Source organism: Ptychodera flava, chromosome 1 (genome assembly GCF_041260155.1).
Source record: "Ptychodera flava strain L36383 chromosome 1, AS_Pfla_20210202, whole genome shotgun sequence".
Taxonomy (NCBI): domain Eukaryota; kingdom Metazoa; phylum Hemichordata; class Enteropneusta; family Ptychoderidae; genus Ptychodera; species Ptychodera flava.
In genome coordinates this window covers 18,137,209-18,151,233 of record NC_091928.1, presented here as the reverse complement: position 1 = coordinate 18,151,233, position 14,025 = coordinate 18,137,209, and positions in this window count along the sequence as shown.

The window sequence follows — 14,025 nt, the reverse complement described above, 5'->3', positions numbered from 1 at the left end:
ACTTCTTTGTTATATCAGCAATGATTCAGATTCTTAAAGCAACCATTTAAAGAGAAATAAGAACGATGTTATTCTCCCCGACGTACCCGGCAGCCGTCATCTTCCCAAGTTGCTGACACTTCGTTCAGATAAGTGCACTGCGTTTGCTTGACATTGACAGAGAACGTCATGTTGAGCTCTAAATGGATAAAGAAGATTAAATTAGATGTACAGCTTAATATGACAGTACATACAAATTGATAGGTTCTTATGTATAATGAAAAGAGTTCTTCATGTTCTTTGTAACTTACATAAGAAAATATATTCTTCTGACTTGCATGTATATTCAAAGTCAAGACAACATTACAGAATGAAGTGGAAACAACTGTATTCTCTCTGTTCACGACGAATATGTCGTCAGAGTGAAATTTCAAAATCCACGTGACATTGTAAGTGAACATTCAAGAGACAGCATTCAGTGAACCCACCACAAAGTTTCATTGGATATAAATCAGGATATCTGCGGACAAACCAATCAAGATGAAATTGCATCTCAAATACGACAGCATATAAATTTGGTTTAATGGTGAGATGTTTCAGATTTGCATGTCATGTCATTATTGCACATTATAAGAATAACACTTACTGATTGGGAATGTAAATGTCAAATAATATTCCCCTGACATCAGAAGTAGTTCTCCGGAATATAGATGGTGGAACGATCTCCCACAAATTGGACACCAGCGGAAAATACATAGCCACGGTAGGTCTTTGAATACACAACCACATTATTGAAAATGTACGCTGTTGCATTCCCATAAACTCTTTCAGAGTTCTCCAACCAGATGATGGTGACATAGAAAGACTTCAATATCTATACATGTGTACGGGGAAAACGATACATGGTTAGGTCACAGGTATTGATAAACATATTAAAACTTTGTAATTCATATAATTATGCAGAATTAAATTGTTTATTTGAAAATGTGATGATGAATCTGTCTAAGATGTTTTGATGAAATTGAACAAACCGTCAAAATATATTGGCGAATTCTAAAACGTTTATAGGTCTACATTGCTTCTTCTTATACAAAATCTTTCTCTAAAGTTGCTTACCGTTATATATGAGCCAATTTAGGTGACATTATCAGCTTCAAGATTTAGAGTCTCGATCAACACACTGGTGTTTGGTGCCGGAGGATGACTGGCGAACAGTATAGCGATGTCTTCCTCGGCGTCTGTCACTATAAAAATGATAAAGAATATATGTATCGTTATACTACATAACTGGATTAAGTTTTATCACAGCACAATGCTTGCAATTCCTGATGACAATATAATGACTTTTGCTTTTACAGGTTAGTTCAGTTAATTTATTAATTCATTTATTTCTATAATTCCATGAACTGTAATTGCATCGCAATCTATGGTTGCATGCAGTCATGTGTATGTATCTATCTATCTTAATACCTTTGCGCAACAAAGTTTTCAAATAAATGTCATAATGCTATTTCAATTTTACGTTAAGTATTTCGTTTTTCACAAATAAATCTGAGTACATTTATATGTGTGATTATGCGTGTTTTGAGTGGGGGGGGGGGTAGGTGCAGATAGTTTGTAAATATTACGGGAAAGTATGGTTGCAAAAATATGTCATGTTATATGATGCAAGGGAAAATAAATTTTTAAAAAGTACTGCAAATAGTAGTGCGTTCCTCCACGTGATGTTGGTAGACCATTTACCTTGAAGTTCATTGCCCTCTTCATTTGTAAAGGTCAAACTCATAACATCTTTCATGTCAAGTTTAGAAGTCTGGACATTCTGAAATGCACTTCTGTTAAACCAGTTCACCTGTACATGATGCACGTTGGAGAAAGTTGATGAAGGTTACTTGAGTTATTAGTTGTACATGCAAATCTAGTTCCGTTGATTAAATCATCTAACCTTAACAACGTTTGAGCACGTATTCTCAACACAGGAAAACTAGGATCAACATGAAGTATCTAAGTTTTTCTTTTGTAATGTATACAGAGTAAACACTGAATCTGCTTTAAAAAAGAACATTCTATGAACAAGTAAAATACGCTTAAGTTCTCTTTTCTTTCTTAATCCCTCGTCAGAGCAAATTTTACCACATTCTCCTGATATGTGAATCGTTGGTTAATATATCAGAAGTTTTATATATAAAAAACTGGGCAACCTTTATTTTGTAAATATAAATTATATAGACTACTGTATTTTATATGACACGCATATGTGAACTCCGATGCTGTTGCGATTCATCATTATGTAGTTAGCATAAATTCACTCATGATTCTATTAACAATAGTTCCTGACGTCAGATTAGGAAATAATATCTGTGCTTATGGTATGTGATCTCATTCCCATCTCCCATGATCACCAAAGATGAGTTTGATAGTCTTTCGACATGGTCTTTTTCCAAGTGAAGACCAATGTACATGGTCTCCGAAGCAATTGTACTGCTTCCAGGCTTAGTGAAGTACAGAACAAAGTTAGCGAGGTCATCAGTTGTACTCATAATGGACTGCGTTACGATGTCTCCGTTAATTATATGCACATTTGACCTCATCGGTTCAAAAGAAGCATTTTGGAACGAGGAATACATGATACATAAAAATATATAAAGTTTCAAAATTAGTTGACTGATGTTGTGTTTACTTACTGCCAGTCAAAACCAAGCTTTCTTCTTGTGTAATACTCGCGTTATAAAGACCAGAAATTATATAAGATATTTTCCCGAAAACTTCAAGAATCTGTCATATGTAAGAATGTTGTTATATAAGGTTTCTATTTTGTATCAATATGTAAAATACAGTATTTTCCATGTTTCTGACTATTTCGTGTCACATTGCGCATTGTAGTGCATAGAAGCATAATAACTATGGCAATTTTGCCACTACACGTCTACTTTACTCGAACAACCGAGCGACCACAGCCGACAGATTGACAAAAAATACAGTTTTTGCAAACAAGTAACTTTATTTGTTGGGCAAGAGATTGAAAAAAAAATTATTCACTCCCATTCTGCGTTGACACTGAGGACTTTAAAATTATTTATTAGTTTCAATTGAAGAACACGTTGTTATTTTTCAAACTATTTCCAATTTTATGTGCAAAATATTTATGTTGTCCTTCGCCTGAAAAATTACTACTTATCAATCATCGGAGTTCTACTCACACCTCGTGTAAAGACATATTAAGGAATAGATGCTGATGGCGCAATTTCTGGTATTTACCATAGTGTTCGTTGCTCTCATATCTACAAGCAGGGAGTATCGATCTAATAATTTAGCATGCTTCACTAAGCTGAACAAAATGAATAGTTGCTCACATGGAACAAAAATAACCACAAATAATATGACAGCAAAATGTATGGGAACCTCATCAGTAATTGACGAGGAGTTAGTATTGAAGCGATGGCTTTGTCGGATTCATCTCGGAAGAGTAGTAACTCTGATATCTAGTGAGTAGTAGCTTTGTTCCCTTAGATGAAATACATTCAATTATAATGTTTTTTCAGATTGCTTAAGGTAGAACGCACCTCGGGGACAGATATTCGGACTCTCAAACTTTTACAATTCTCTTCTGATATACCACATGTGGGGGTTCATTTTAAAGCTCTTGGTGAAAGAAAACTTTTCACCGGCTTAGTTTTTCGAAATTCGAAAATTTTTATTTTTTTCCATAGAGTTAACACAGGGATGGCGGCCATTTTGAATTTCGAATATCGGTAAATCTTGGGTAATTTGTTTCTCTAGTACCAAAATTTGCACGGTGACCCCCTATTTTTTTTCTTGATTTTGAAAGAGAATGATTGAAAGATTCTTTGAGGAAAGTTAAAGCAAAAGTTTAAGTCTTTCACTTTCGAGGTGCATATTACCTTAATGTAGTATAATAAGCGTAATGATATTCGGGTTGAGTGTATTAAGGTAGCTTTCCACCTTGCGACGACCTATTTTCAAACGTGAATTTTGCCATCAAGATGTGTACTTTTACCCAAGTATTATATATCACCTGAAAGCTATTTCTATGAATTGTTTTGTTTTATCGAGAAAATTAGTGTGCGATGAATATTTTTGAAGATCTTAGTGAAAGTGTAAAGAAAATGGGTGGTCTCACGTAAAAAAGTTTAAGTCTGAGCGGATAGGGGCTATTGTTTAGGTGTTAACGGGCAATTGGTCTTCAGAATACTGGCTACAAAACCGTGTCTCAGATTTTTGAAAAAGGCTTTAGTTTTTTCACATCGTTGAGTCAAAGTTTATCCATCGATTAGTCTTACAATGCCGCCTAATTAAGCAGCAATAACTCGACTTTAAAATCTTCATAAAAAAACTGAGACACGGTTTTGGAGACAACCTACTCGACAAACGTCTGTGAAAATCTGGTGAACTTCCGTTCACGCGTTCTCGAGTTAAACTCTTTTGAACGTGCTGCAATGTGACAAAATGCCGAACTGAGAAAAAGGCGATTTAGTAAATTGGTTCGGGTTTTTCCTTTTGAATGGCAATAAACAATGTACTCAATCGACAAAACACTAAAACCAGATAGTGAAATCAAAGTGTTCAACTTCAACAGTATATTCACTCATTGAAATCAGTGTCAACGGTCGAAATGAGGCTAAAATGGATGAATTTTGGGAGCGTTGTACTCTTTTTAGAGCGCAATCTACACAGTAGCTGATGAGTAAATAAACTTGGGGAGTGCCAGGGAAGGGATTATGCATAATCTGTTGACTGATTAGTTGTAAGGTTTAAATAGAGTATTAACTGTTCGACCTAACTGTCGGAACTGCTACGGCACCTCGATGCCGTCTACACGAGCGCTTGGACTTATTACCTCCATGACAAGCGTACACTACAGTGTAAGTTTATGGCAGCATTCGATTCGACCTCGGAAACGACTCACGGCTGCGGAATGAAAGCGAGCCCGATGAGTGATATAGAGAAAACAATATTGGCTGACAACAAAAATATCTGCGTTTGTATGTGGATGTACATTTGCGGTGTCTGTGATCATGGAGATAAAAAGAACAGCTCCATGCTGTGATCCATTACGGTTAGAGTAACCGAGGATTCTAGTAAGCAGCCATTTTTTAGATCTTCACGCGCCTTGAAAACCGATTAACACTAATCAAACTACGAGAATTTCTGAGACAATAGTTCGTCCTCACTCTGTACAGCATTTCTGTGGGTGAAGACCGTTTCTGGAGTCATTTATGCTAAGATGAGCCAATCGCCTGTCGGCGGCATAAGTCAAAGGAGAGAAGTTGAGAAAACATGAACATAGAGAAAAGTACGTAATTTCATCAAGCGCAAGTTGCATGCCATAGACCGCTCGTCAAGCGTCATACGTCACAGATAGATAACTCTCTGCTGTCGTTCGTATCCAACATGAGTACCATCGATTCCAGGCGAATATGATATCAGACCCGTCTTCATTACATGTAAATTTCAGGATTAGGATGGTGTTTTGCACTGTATTCAAGTAGTTAGCCCGTAAGCGTCTCATTCAATGGTTTACCGACCAATGATGACATGTTGATGAAAACTCAGGGCGATTACGTTATTACGTTGTGACGGTCAAATTCATATTGAAATTTGTCTTCGGTCCTGCAGCATTTTGGCTACTGCCATGATAACTGATAACAATGTTGTCGTGTCCATTCCCATAAAATCATTTGATTCACATTCGTCCGGTGTACGATGAACATTTGTTAGTCGACGTATTACCTTGTCAAGGTCGGTAACGAAATGGGACAAGGAAAAACGGGACCCCGGATTGAAACGACTTCGACATTTCAGTTCACTGCCGTTGTGCCAAAACGTCTGCAAACCAAAGCAGCTATTGTTTTGTGGCGCGTGATTTCTGCATTGCTATGTATTTTGCCTCGGGAAAATTTCCTGTCGATGTCTTGAAGCCCATTCAATTTGTTTCCACCTTGTATTTTCTAATCCCAAGTAGTTCAAGAGCCGCGGTTTCTGATATTTCATTTTTATTCATAAATTGTTCAACTCACTCAGTATTCTCATCGAACGGACAATGTCGGGTTTCTAGACCTTTTGGCGCAAAGTCGTTTCGGCCGCACAATTTCCGACGCCAAGACGTTTAGGCAACGCGACCAAAGACGTTTCGGCACTACCTGGTTGGGGGAACTCGTGCCAAATGTTACAAATCAAAACACTGAGAAGTATAGTGTCAGCATTCACATGCTTTAAAGTTTGTGAGAACATGGTGAAAAACCGTGAGGAAAGAGTTTCATATCATTTTCAATAGCAATAGCCGCCGACACTGTCAAAGTTTGAAAAGCGGCGCCTAAACGGCACTGTAAAAGTCATACTGGTCAGAACGCAAAGGTCACTCTTATGAATATGACTGGTCTGTCAGTTACTTATAAGTTTGAAGGGAAAAAAAACAAATCGTAACGGGGGTGTCGAAATGTCTTGGGGCCAAAAGAAGCCGAAACTTCGGCCGAAAGAGGCCGAATGTTGCTTGAATGTTGAAGATGTGAAGGGTGTCTGTTGCGGTATTCAAGTGTTCCCGCTGTCACTGAGGCCGCCAGTGGAACGTACCATTTATGTATACGGGACAGCCTCTTCAAAGATGTTTAACATTACGAAACTTATCCACCACTCCTGGTGCTTTTACAAAAGCACAAAAATGTCCCAGATAAAACATTTAGTGTGTGGGCCATTTTTGTAATCTGAAATTGTACCGTCAACAATGTCATAAGTCTGACCTTGTCCGATTGTGTCGATAAATTATGATCTTTTGGGAGCGGCCACCCCTATGAGAAAAACGGTAAGACCCACCTTTCGCCAGGTACACTCTATGGTCTTGACCCACGCAGTGAACGGTAGGTGTTAATGGGATTTTCACAGCGGATGTTGTCTAAGTGCATGTGAATACTGTGACGCTGCTTGCTTAGCGTAATCCCTTGTCAATCAAGACTTAACGGTAGTCTCAAATGCCAAATGTACACCTGTGCCTCTCGTACATTTTTATTCCAAAATTTCACCCAAAAACAGGAACTTCACGACCAAGATATTCTACACACAAGGAAGATCAATATTATAGGAATACTTTTCAGGGATAAAAGAAAAATCGTGTTTTTATCTCAATATCCCAAACAAAGGGCAGAAAGCTACCTTAAACATACCGACTGTACAGTGGTGAAAATAGCTTGAGACACTTAGTTATATCGTTGGAACACTTGCCAAAGATATGTTATCATCACTTACTTCTGATGCAGTGAGATGCGCCAGCGATTCGTTAGAGAACATTGGTGGGACGAGACCTTTGGAAACGTTCAGAGACGTGAAGTTAAATAGAGGACAAAAGGAGAAAAAGTATCACAAAATCTTAATCATCTAATGGATGCTTTTAGGTTATTGCAACAGAAAAGATCAACATTGGAGAGCTGTGTATAAGTCGTGAATCCAGAAGCAGCTTATATCTCTAGGTTGTAGTTTTAAAGCAATGACGCTAATCAAAAATTAAACTATGATCCTCCCTTTGAAAGATAATGACAATGCGATCCTGTATGTGTTAACAATATAGTATTTTCTCTCTATATTCGTCTTGTAAAAGTACAAAATCTTGGATAACCGACCAATTAATAAGATACACTCTTCTTAAAAACCGACGATTTAAAATATTTTGTACAGGCGGTTAGGCCTTCCTAATCATAGACCAGACATGAATAGACTTGGAATGCCTGGAGCATTTTTGTCTGTACTGCAGGATTAGATACAACAATAGAAAGAATACGCGTTGTTCTGCTGAACATGTTATAAAGGTCATTATTAAATATGCATATAGGCAATAATTAATATCGATTCCTCGATAATACATCACGGTGAAATGTTGCTTTGCAGATGCGATTTGCTTACAATCGAAGGAGACTGGTGGAAATTTTCGATACGAAAATTATTTCACGACGTCAATCAAATGTACTTTACCATTCACTGTCACAGGGAACGAACACGAAGCGACGTTGCCAGAAGGGTCCGATGCGTTGTAGGACACAACTGTAGTGCCGATGGTAAAGTTGCTTCCGGGCTCATGGCTAGCACGTACATCTACGCATCCATTGTCGGTGGTATTGAGAAGCCTCCATGTAACCGCAACTGTAGGTTTGTCAATGTATGTGGTCGTCGAAATGTAAGCAGGGCAATTGATAGTTGGCGGTTCAGTAACTGTTGTCGCAGAAGACAAAAAGTAATTTTTCTGAATAAGGGCGTAATAAATATATACGTTTTGAACAGGCAACATGCCTTCAGGACATAAATATAGTCGGTCAGGGACTTCTATTATTATACCTTTTATACTTTAATCGTGTGTCACAACGCCGTATTGGTATCGTTTGTAAAATAAAACCATGAAATAAAAACTAATGACTGAGTTCTATATATCTGAGTTCTATATTACTGTTTTTGCTAAACTAAGTAAACATGTGGTAATTATAGTATTAAGACTTTTAGCTCTAGAATTGAAGTCAAGTGTTATATCATCCGGAAACCTTGCCGTAGGGAGATAGTTCTTACTTTTGAATGATCTTTGAAACATGTGTCGTTCTCACTAACATTTTCGGCAAGTTTTTGCTGGGGCGTTGCACGAATCATAGCGTATTTTTACAGAAATCATTTTTTGTAACAGGTTTATTCAACTTTTACTACGTTTAACCTAATATAAGATTACGATATTTGTATACCGGGGTTCAACTATTATCATGACAAGCAGTTATAAGGTTAGTGAGAAAGAAGAGTAAATATATACGGATTTATGTTAAGGATCAGTTTTTCCGCTTTTCTTTTTCGCCTGCTTCTTACATATCAAAAGAGTTATATAACTCCAATCTGGCTCGGTCAATGTGCATAACATTGTCACAATTCATTCTTAAACTGCTGAACATCAAAAGAACAATTTTGTTTGGCATTAAAGTTCTTAAACTTGGAATAAGAGCCAATTTAAAGTTTGCTAATTATAATTTTAGTCTCTCTTTGCATATAATGTCTGTATCTCTATTCGATTCATGTAGGAATGAGAATAGTCAGTTTCTAAATGAAATCTAATATTAATTTGGAATATTAAATTATATCTAGGATTTTGCTTAAATTAGTTTGTCATTATCAATGCCAAATTTTGTTTCTACCCAAATACATAAATTAAAGGAATAATGCATCGGTAACTATGGACGCACACTATTACGGCGTATCGTCTCGCCTCCGCTGCGGAATAGTCAGCGAGAGGACGTCGGGATATAGAAACAGTATAGAGGCTCATAGTCTTCAAAGATAACGCCGTTTATTTCCTTTACAAATATGTTACATACTGCCAGGCGTTGTGCCTTCTCCTGTCTAGTGTCTTTACTCCCCTCTATAGCTGCATTCTGTGCTTGTGTTTGTAAAGACACCTTCTGAATGAAATCTGCACAGAGATTATTTACATATAATTATCATCTCATTATTAGTGTCTCCTCCTAGTTTAGACGTACGGACCAAGTTCATTCCAATGCCCAAGACCATAAACACCAGAACAATTATTTACATGTTTGATTCTCAAAGACCGTATCGCCATCGCACAGAGTTCACAATTCTGAACCTGATTATTGATCTTCATGCAGAATTGATAGATGTCAAAATGAATGACTTCTGTAACAACACACTTAGCGAAATTATTTGTTGATGCAGATATGCAATTGTGTGTTTTATTGATTTTGTTTGACTAGCAACGATTTTTCAATTAGGAGATAGTCGCTTGGCTTTTTTCTAGCGTTAGTAGTAGTAGTTACGAGAAGGCCAATGTTATAATTTACCAATTCAAAACTCATAAAACAAGTCGCAAGGCTGCTACATTGAATATTTTTGCAAAAAAAAACTTGAGTAATAAGTATAATAAAGAATTACAGCATTGCATTCAGGTTCAATAATGCTCATGAAAGTCCCGGGAAAATTCTCCCGCCCGCTTTACATATTTGTAAGGCTTGAAGTCATTTTGAATTACTTACAACAATACAGGCACGGCGAAGTTTGGTATAATATACATGGCTTTTGTGTCCATTCTACCATCTAGACCAAGTACGTCCTTTTTATTCGAAGCAATCGTAATATAGTGCAAAAATAGAGTCAATGAAAATTTGCTCACATTTGGTTAGATGTGCCGGGCCTGAGTGAGTGCGTGGACGACTATTTAATAACTTCCATCTGCCTTAGTTTGATTCATAATGTCAAGTGCATTATATTAGAACACATTTTAATGCACCGACCATCAAATATACCAAGAAAAATTATGTAATTGTTTGCAACTTCTGCTGGGGGAACACACACATATACTACCATGCAGCCGGGTACATCAAAATTAGTGATGCAATCTACCATACCTAGGTAGAGATGTCCTCCTGTGATATTTTGTGGCATGAAATTCATGTCAACAATAATCGGTAATTCATCAAGCAGTTATGTTTAAGGAAACTTATCTTGGCTTATAATTCTTTGGTTATGCTTGTGTACAAATCATCCACAACATGTAAAATTCTTACTTGCAGTTATTGAGATTTTCACCAAGTTTATACTTTTGCTACTCATTAGCATACTTTTGGTAAATAATAACTTATTTGGAAGAAATTCGTATTTAAAGCTGAGCACATATCTGCAGACCAAATAAGAAGGTGAAATGTACGGCGGCTCTAAAGTTTTCGCGACTGGAACACGGAATTAACAAGTGACATATTTTGCTGGGGTCATTTTTGGTCCCAAACTGCAAAAAGTGCTCAAAAAAAAATTTTGCAGGTTTTGTCAAAATTGGAACAAAACTTATATATATTATTCCAGAGAACATTATCTAAAATTTCGAAGCGATAGGATCAGCCATTTATTTCTTAGATTATTTTTTTGACAAAGGAAAATGATCGAAAAGTACAGATATGCAAATTTTACCACAGTATAAACAATTTTAACTTTTTTTAGTTTACACCTGGGAATATGCATACAAACGATTTCAGAAAAGAATACATTTTTTTTTTAAATCGGAAAATTGTCCCAAATAAACAAATATGGATATATTCACCAAAAGTTGAAGACACTCAACTAGGGTTTCCCCTAAGAACATGCACACTAAATTTAAAAGCAATCAGACGTGTTGTTTAAAAGATTATTTTCCCACCAAAATGAGAAAAAAACTGCCACCTAAATACAAACATTAAAACGTCACCTAGATTTGAATACCCTTAAATAAGTAAGTTTGCCCCTAGAAACATTCATAGTTAGTTTAAAACAGTAAGGCATGCAGTCATTGACAAGTTGAGTTTCGACCAAAAATGGGGAAATTACCAAACAAATATTAAATATACATATTTTAACCACAATTTGAACAAATATGACAGAGGTCAACCCTAGTATCATGCATACCAAGTTTCAAAACAATCCACAAAGCATTTTTCGGAGAAATGATATATTTGACCAAAAGTTGAGGGGGGGGGGATTGTCCAAATTAAAAATAAGAAAATTTCACTACAATTTGAACAATACTTCAATCTTAGAATTATTCATGGTAATTTTCAAAAACAATTGGAGAAGCTGTTACAGAGAAGATGATTTTTCTACCAAAAACTGGAAAAATTGGCCCAAAATACGAATATCAAAATTTTACCACAATTTGTACAAATCTAACACAAGCAACTTTGAGGAACCTGCATACCAAGTTTCAATATAATCGTATATCTGGCTTGTGGTTACAGAGCTTTAGCGATTCTCAGGATTTTGCCCTTTTTCACCTTATTAGCTTATTTCTGACACTAACATATTCACTTTGAATAAATTCACATCTCCACCTGTGGGGGCACCTGTACACAAATATTAGGATGGTAGGTGATGCGGTTTTTAAGTTTTAATGTGAATGAACATACGTACCTACCTACCTACCTGAATTGTACGTGGACAGAATTGTCCCTGAGGCTGTCTCAGGCTGTCTTTCGCCCGGTAATTAAACAAAGTGGTGTATTTATTGCTTCAATAAAGTTTGTGTGCGATGTGTGATAGTGAGTGTACGAGCGTGAGTGCTTAACTCAACAAAGTGAGGAGGGGTCACAGTCAGAAAAAATTGTAAAAACTTTAAGTACTGTTATGAGCTCTTTCATGGCTTGTCTAGGTTAGTTGTCAATAATTTCGACAGGGGAAACTTATTCTTCTATAAAGTCACTGATAGCATCGAGCAAATTGTGCCATCAAGTCGCCATTCTTTGTATCTGACGACACCGTCTGGCCTTTGACAAAGCAATGCTTCTGTTGTATCAGAGTAAAGTGCAGAACAAACAATTTATTCGTGTTTTTAATTTCATCAGAATACCATTTACGGTTGCTAAGCAATAGCAATAGGACATAATCCCTCTTTTTTCAGATGCTAGGTTGTATGAACGATCAATCGATATGCCCTGTAAGTAATTAAGCAAAGTGATAGGCGATTGTTTACTTTTGGTCGGTTGAAGCACAGAGTAAGATAAACAGAGTCGCAACGCTTGCATGCCTTTTGTTCCATGGTCGTTTCGGTAGACTATTGGCTTTTCATATTAAAATGAGCTCCAAAGGTGTTAAACTTTTTTGAGGCTTTGTTTGTGGTTGATAATTACACGAGATTATGCGAAAAATACGACGAGATGGCATCGTACTGCCAGTCGCGTAGCAACCATAGTTGCTTTTTGAGCTCTCAGGCCAGAAAAACTGCTTCACGCCAATCAAAACATAACACGCCAGCAGTTTCATAAACATGTCCTTCCTTGACGCACGTGTAAAAGAGGGTATGACTGACCGTAAACCATTGAGTAAAACCAGACAGTATCGATAAAAGACTTTCAAATTTGGTTCAAACACACTCATTATATATTCAAAAATATGAGAGGAATTTTTAAAACGGTAAAACTCATTTTCCTGAAGCTCAAAACACTCCCGTTTTCGCCAGCACGTCAATTCTGCTCAGCACCACACGACAACAACAACACAAACTTTGCCGAACATACTTTCGCTTAACAATTGGCGAAAATCCGAAAATTACCGAAGGATTCATGGTCGGCACTCTTCGGAAAAAGAGAGGCGAGAGAAACCTGAGGCGAGGCGAACATGGATGGGTTACGTAACCGCTTCACGCCTTAAACAATACCCGTTGCCACTCTATTTATGTTTCTCTATGGTTGAAGGAAACAAATTGAAAAAGGTATTTGGTGCCAAACTCCATATAAATTGGACAGCGCCTCAGCCTTTTGGATATTTTTAAGGAAAAAACAAAAAGAAATGGGACAATTTCCGATGTGTTAAGCTACATTAGCTAGAAAAAAGAAATTATGATAAAAAAATGCATAGTCAAGTTCCTTTGCTATCATTTCTCAAGGTAATGGAAAATTAATTTCTGCATCACAAAGCAAGCTGGATTCTCTTTATCACCAGATTTTATTTTTCATGCCTAGATCTCTTCTTATGGCATTGTAGATAGGTTACTGAATTTCTACTACATAAAGGATGGTTGAGTCTACATCTGAGATGACTGCCTTCTGACACTTCTTATGTGAAAGTACGTAGGGAGTTATTCATTAGGGTATTCCCGTGAGTGTCTCGTAGCTTTGACACGCAAAAGGTTTCGGGAGAGATATACGTATTCGTGGATGTTGCAGATAATGTGTGAAATGTGAATTGTGTGGTGATTAACTCACACCGTTGTTTTGAATTCAAAGCTGTAATTGTAAACACCTCTTTTTAATATTTTACCACGAAACAGGCCCCTCTCGCAAATTCCACAGACAGTTATTTCATACCTCCTCTGTGAGTGCAAATCGGTGCATTGATTTGAATAGGAACAACCGAGGAGTTAGCGGGCCGAGTGAACGATGTGCGGACCGGTTTCCACAGTTGCCCCGTCCATTGAAGCCCTTCGACGTTTTCGATGTCAAAGTAGACGCTTAACGCTAGATGTAGAATAGCCATGTGCCCACTGTTATTTTGATTTTCGTTAAAATCTGTTTGATGTTGGTCGATAATGGC